Raw genomic sequence first — 7785 nt, 5'->3', positions numbered from 1 at the left:
GTGCCTAGAGTTCCTGTATCTTTCTGAGTTCCTTCATCATTCATCAAGGTGCCTACACGGCCTAGAGTCTTCTAAGGCTCTCACTTATCCAGAACTCCGACAGTTCCTATAACTCTCAAGGGCCTAAAGCGCCTAAAGCTCTCCTTCTCTCATCCAAGACTAACCCTTCTCTCGTTATCTGTATCTTAATCAACGGCGTTAACTACTTTGTGTGATTGTATAAAGTGTTGGAAATATACATTATTATAACTCTGACTCCCAGTGTTATACCGCATTAACCACCCCGATTATCCTAACCGAAATACGGGGATCGAACTATTCGTGGTGTCGATTATTCTAATCGTAACGGGAATTTACGACTCCCGTTGACGCGTATTCTAACGACCGCGTCTCCCCGCGATAGTACGAAGTAAACAGCTAGATTAGTGGTAAGAGGATTCCACCAAAGAAACGTAGCCGATGACATATACTCCCCAGTAGCGAGTAATGAGACCGTTAAGATATTGCTATCATATTGTTGTCAAAATGGATTAATTATTGAGCAAATGAATGTCGAAACTGCTTTTTTAAATGGTGAAGTAACCTCGGAGGTATATGTAAATCAACCAAAGGGATATGCGGACGGAACGAATAGAGTTTGTAAACTATCGAAAGCGCTTTATGGGTTAAAAGAAAGTCGAAGAGAGTGGTATGAGTGTCTTGATAAGTATGTGACGAGATTAGGTTTCAAGAAGAATAACATAGAGTTGTGCATATATATACATGGAGAGGGAGAAAATGTTGTTTATTTGCTAATGTATGTAGACGATTTGCTAATTTGTAGTAAAAATAAAAGGAAGATACAAAGGGTAAAGAAGTTATTAACTAATAGATTTGAAATGAAAGATTTAGGTGCAGTCAAAGAATATCTTGGAATAAATATAGACTATGATTATTTCAAAAATGAAATAAGATTAAGCCAAAAGAAATACATTGAATCATTAGCAAACAAATGTAAGTTACAAAATAGCAAATTGTACTGTGCACCTATGGAGACCAACTTAAAAATTGAAAAAGCTGTGATAAATAGAGAGGATATTGGATACAAAAATTTAATTGGCGCATTGTTGTATATTAGTGAAAATACCAGACCCGATATAAGTTATAGTGTGAAATATTTGAGTAGATTTCAAGATTGTTGTAATGAGACACATTTTAAATTTGCTTTGCGAATTTCGAAATATTTGTACCGGACTAGAGACTTAAGATTAGATTATAAAAGGAATGAAAAATGTGAAACGATAGATTGTTATGTGGACGCTGATTAGGCAGGAGATCATTTAGAAAAGAAATCGACTTCTGAATATGTAATTAGATTGTGTGGAAATGTAATTGGTTGGAAGTCTAAAAAACAAAGGTGTGTGACAAAAGCCTCGACGTATGCAGAGTATGTAGCTCTATCGGAAGCGGTGAGTGAATTAATGTCCATTATGGAAATTATGAAAATCTTCAATGTAAATCTAGACGATAACCCTGTAAAAATTGATGAGGATAACTCTGGAGTGATGAGTATAGCAAAGCACGGAAATTTTACAAAAAATTCTAAACACATTGAAGTTCATTACCACTATGTTCACGAGTGCTTAAAGGAGAACAAGATAAACATACTTAAGGTAAGTACAGACGAAAATACTGCGGATATTTTTACGAAGGCACTGTGTACAGAGAGAGAAATTTGAAAGGTTTAGGTCATGGATGAATGTAAACTAAGAGAAATGTAGATAAAGCAATAAGTGTTAAAGTTTCTGTTACGTAATTCGTCAAAGCATGTAAATACGATTAAGTGTACAGTATAAATGTAAGGAGGCGTGTTAGGAACATGATACATTTAAACTGTACATGTAAATGTGCGTGTAAGCGTCAGAGGACGTCCAGGCCTTAGTTGGGACAAAAGACAAGAGTCAGGCGTTAGAAGTATCTGGAGGAGCCGGTTGACAACAAGCGTGCGTGCTAGTAGCATTTCGAGTTCTTTAGAGTATAAGATATATGTATAAATGTTGTGTGCTAAATAAAGGGAATTATTTGTATTTCCGAATTCATTCTATACCATTACAAATACACTAACGTACAAGAATATTATAATATTCAGTAACAACGATAGAATTAACCAGTTCGCAAGTATAAAAGAGACACATTTTACACTGTGACGAAATAATATCCAAGAAATCTGATATAACATACATGGAAAATACACGAATCAGACTGAGAAACCACTGCGCACTTTCGTCACTAACTTCGACACAACCGTTACCAACTACTCGCGGAGTGAGATTGACCGAAGCGGTCCAGAGGCAACGCCCACGTACCCCAAGCGGCTACTGCCCCGCCACCAATAGTAACCCGACAGAACAGGATAATACTTGAATTCGTTGTTCCCTAAATTTTGAATTTATTTACCTCAACAATATATATAATGTACAAAAATTTATAATAATTTATAATACTGTTTATAATAACATGTAAATTATGTTAATTATCTGACGAACGCAATGAGAGAAATGTAAAGACCAGCGTGGCCGATGCGGCACTAACTCTACATCCGGTTGACCTCAATTTACCTACCTACGTACCTACACAGTGACGCCTACGCTTTAAAACTTTTGTCGAAATTTTAAAGTTTTAATGGTAAACTCTTCGTTCTTATAATATCTAACTGACAGGCATGCACCATTTATAAAAGAATCAACATAAATTTCGTAGTTGAGTATTATTGAAAGTCTCTAATTTAATTCAGAAAGGCAATAATTTGTTTAACGAAATAAGCCATTTATTTATCATCCGGGTTTCTACCATGACATTTATGTTATAATAGCAATATGAAAATAAGGCAATCTGAGTAAAAAAATACTATTTCAAGTCATTTTCGCCTATACATCTTAAGTGGTTTATAAATGATTCGTGTATACCCTTCTTTCCTTCTGCCCCTACTAACGCGAAACTATAACTAGCATTTAAACAAAATCAACTATGTTTCGCGTCAACGAGAGTCGTAAATTCCCGTTGCCATCAGATAATCGACGCCACTGTAAGGATATAGAAGGGGTTCGGAAATACAAATAATTCCCTATATTTAGCACACAACAGTTATTCATATATCTTATACTCTAAGGACCTCGAAATCCTACTCGCACGCACGCTTGTTGCCAACCGACTCTTCCAGATACTTGTAACGACTGACTCTTGTCTTTTGTCCCAACTAAGGCCTGGACGTCCTCTGACACTTACACACACATTCACATGAACAGTGTAAATGTATCATGTTCCTAACAGCCACGAACAGATCGATAACCTTATTTCTCTTAGGATAATCGGGGTGGTTCAATTAAGTATACACTGATTTAACAGGTATAAATTACAGTTCATTCAAACAACTTGATTAGAGAAATATAAACTGCTAGAGCATAATTAGGAACGTGACGCTAGGCAAATGCCTCAGCGATCAACAGCTAAAGGACGTCGAAGACCTCATGACAAACCCCCCCAGACACGGGACGCTAGGATACCGACACTGCCTAGCGAAAATCGATCGTTTTTCGCGATAGACCGAAGCCGTTTCCATCGCCGACATGGAGGCGGCAACCGTTGCTTCAGCCCTCCTTTCCACGTGGATATTGCGTTTCGACGTACCTTTAAGGATAAGGACCGATCAAGGACGCCAGTTCGAATCAAACTTATTTAACGAATTATGCCTGTTCCTCGGCATTAGGCATTTACGAACGACAGCCTATCACCCCGCGACCAACGGGATGGTAGAGCGCCTGCCCCGACAACTAAAAGCAGCAATCAAATGCCACGATACGAGCAACTGTGTAGAAATCTTGCCAATAGTTTTATTAGGCATACGAACAGCTATTACGGACGTGAAAACGACGACAGCCGAAATAGTTTATGGCACCGGCATACGATTGCCGGCAGAATTCTGTGCACCAACGAAGCAACAGGCCAAGTCGAAATACGGAAGCCGTCTAAAACTACGAATAGAAAAGATCAGGCCTCACCCGATTACGCGACACGGCGAAAAAGAAACCTCCGTGTTCCACTCGAAACATCGTCTTACGTATTTCTACGTCACGATGCCGTCGGAATCACCTTACAACCACCCTACGGCGGACCGCATCAATTTATATCGAGAGCAAAAAGAACCATTGCTATTGAAGTTAGCAACAAGAACGTAATCGTACCCGTAGACCGTCCGAAACGCGTGAATTTTTATTGCACGATAACACTGAACACCATTACAGCGAAAATCGCGAAGTAATAATACCACCTGATGTTTGAAACGAGCAAAACAAAGACGACTCAGGAATTCATCACTCCAGGCGCTCGGGCAGAAAAGTTCGCTTCCCTGATCGTTCCCAGCCAGGCCGTCGATAAGCTAATGCGTGAGAACTACCAGCGACATAAATATAAATCGGAGATGAAAGAACACGGGAACCGTCGTTTGGAATTTTGGGAAAATCCCGTAACATTGTAATCTAGATTCTACCATAACTGTAATTCAACAATTGTAGCCATCCAGTCCGATTGTAATTGTTCGAAACTTGTGATACTGCACTTGGCCTCGAGGCCACAACCAGTCACCGAACGTAGCCGCGGTCAAGGGATGAACGTTTTGACCAATAAAGGCATGGAGTAATTCTATAGCTGTCCTTAAATGAAATAATCGTAGCGGCACGTGACAGCAAACATTGCAACGGTTTCTGTCCCGTGTCTCGCCACACGCAGACTCTATCCGTCGGATAAGATGATTGCCAGATGTCAACGCATCTCAACAGTATATGATTAGCTAGCCTGAGGACCCATTATAAACCTTAAGATTTAGTTAATTAAAGTCCTTAACAGTCCTAAACAGGCAAACAGTCTTCGTTCCAACTACGGGATGATAGGTGAAATCTATTTTTCCACGGACGACGCTTCCCGCTAGCAACGTTCCCTCAAGGGCTACTAGCATCCTTCTCTAACCATCAACATGGAGATTGTCCAATTAACAGTAACGTCACTATCAATCTCTTTCCGAGCGAAGTCTTTTCTCCACGAATCCGATGTTCCGGTGCCCTTAGACACACCCATCATTGTTTTCCACTGCAGCATCATCGTGCCGGAAAATCATTCTCTTGAGGTCACATTAGCCAGTAACAAAGAGCCTTAACACTCGCTGGATATTCTATGTTTTGACAAAGAGTTTGTTCAGTCCTACCTATACCGTAGATAAGGAAGTATGGTACAACTTGGAATCAGGATGAAAACGAATTCTGTTATCCCGTTGACCGCGGCTTTGTTATTGAACCCAGGATCATTGTCATTAGCTTCCCGAGTACCTAATTATCTCGACTACTTGTCAAATTATATAACAATCAAATTTATTCTAGTAAATATCTGCTCTATTGCATAACTACAACGTCTAAACCAAATGAAGATTCGTTTCGCGCCTCTAACTCTAATCATAATGTGAACCCGATGTAAGTCAAAATACATGCACATACCATCGATTCTGCCTGACCAGCACTCTCACCCGGAACCGGAACTCGCAGTGCACCGTGACGAACAGCACATATATAAGCTTCCACTCTTAGCCAGACCGTCAGTCGTGCTCGCGCAACAGTAGAAGCAACATGGAGTTTTTTAGATCTCTACTACGCGTCGTTGGTTTGTTCGTGCCAAACAAGGTAGATATCATTTCCGAACTACCACTGGAGGTTTCGCACTTGATACTTCGAAAATTGGATCCCTCGTCCCTGCAGAGCGCCGCGCTTGTCTCGCGCAAATGGTTCAACGTATGTAGATCCGACAAGTGTCTACGGCGGAAAGTGAGACGTCACATGCGACATACGAGAAAGCGGGTCAATATGCAATTTCTCGGACCTGCAGCCGCTAAAGCTACCAACCAAGAATCAAGAAGTAGAGGACGTTGTAAGGGCAACCTAAGGCACGAAATAAGTTTATCCGCTGCTCGTACGGCGGTCGTCGTTGGAAGGTTACGCGGTCCTCCGAAAATTTCGATGCGAGATCGCCCCATCGATGTTGAACCAATAAAATGTATTAGACTCTAACTCGTGTAAGTACCTTAATTTGACTGCTTGCTCTTGCGAGAACTTGAGACGGTCTTGTCCGGATTCAGAACTGTAGCGTGAAGCTTGAAATAAAATGGTTTTACTGAGACGGCAGTGTTAACATATTCAAATGAATTTATCTCCGTTTCTATTGCACATATGGCGACAAAGCGATGCCCGTTGCATTACACATCCGACGTCATGTGCACCGCACATCTGGTGGTTTGTACCATGTCAACTCCGGTCTCTGTCAAACCTAGCGAAATTGCTGCTTTACATATTCATGATTAATCATTCAAATCACCGTATCGCCGTTTGCATTGCAGATATGCCGACAATTCGATGCGCGATATACGCCACTTTTGCTGCCAAACACAATGCATATTATCTGGTTTGAGTTATGTAACGTGTGGGCGCAGCCAAACTCAGCGTATTTGCAATTATGCATTTTCAGGCAAAATATTCAAATATTACATATTCAAATGAACGTATCTTGGTTTCTATGTCGCCTATTCGATGCGCAGAATACTCCACATATGCTGCCAAATCAGCTAGTTTGTGCCATGTTAACTCTGGATCCGACCAAATTCTGTGTAGTTGCAGATTTGCATATTCAGGCTTAAATATTCAAATCAATGTATCTCTGTTTCTAATGCAGATATGACGGTGAATTGATGCGTGTTAGACTCTACATTGGCTGCCAACTGGAGCACACATTAGCCCGTTTGTGCTATTTGTAAAGATATATGAGGGAGTCGGAAATACAAATAATTTCCTTTATTTAGCACACAACAGTTATAAATATATCGGAGATGAGAGAACACCGGAGCCTCCACTTTGGAGCGTTGGGAGGACCCCTTAGTGCTGTAATCCAGATTTCACCATAACCTAAGAAACTGTTGTCATTCGATTCGGCTGTACTTATTCGAGATTTATAATAGTGAGCTCGGGCTCGAGGCGACAACCAGTCGCCGAAAGTAGTCGCGGTCAAGGGATGAACGTATTGCCTAAGAAAGGCATGAAGTAACTTTATAGCTCTCATTAAAAGAAATACTTGGGACGGGGCACGACGGTAAAAATTTCAACGATTTCTGTCCCATGGCTCGCCACACGCAGACTTTGTCCTTCGGGTAAGATGATTGCCAGATGTCGACGGATCCTCAGAATATATGTTTAGCTGGCCGAGGGCCAGCTACGAATATTAAGTTTCAATTATACAAAGTATTTCATATAGACAAATAGCCTGTGCACCAACTACGGAAGATAAGAGAAATCTATCCTTCTACGAACGCTTCCCACTGGCAACTCTCCCCAAGGACGGTAAGCACCCTTCTCTAACCACCAACATGGAAATTGACCAATTAACAGTAACGTCAATTTCCCTCACTTTCTGAACGAACACTTTTCTCCACGAATCCGATGATCTCGTGCCCTTAGACACACCCATCATAGTTTTCCTCGACAGCGTCGCCGTGATGTAGAGACACTCGCTAGTGCGAACTCATCAGCAATCGACCTGTCCTTCTTATACGTAGTAATTGCTCCTTTCTCTAACATGTAGTGCAACTTAGACGCTAACGTAGGGTAGAGCTCAGCATCCGTTGACCGCGGGAACGTTGCCGGAGCCGAGACCATTGTCATAGTGCCGCGAATGTCGAAACATTGCGATTACATATCGACGCTGTAATCTTTCTAA

The sequence above is a fragment of the Bombus terrestris genome, unplaced genomic scaffold (genome assembly GCF_910591885.1).
Source record: "Bombus terrestris unplaced genomic scaffold, iyBomTerr1.2, whole genome shotgun sequence".
Classification (NCBI taxonomy): domain Eukaryota; kingdom Metazoa; phylum Arthropoda; class Insecta; order Hymenoptera; family Apidae; genus Bombus; species Bombus terrestris.
This window is presented reverse-complemented; position numbering follows the sequence as displayed.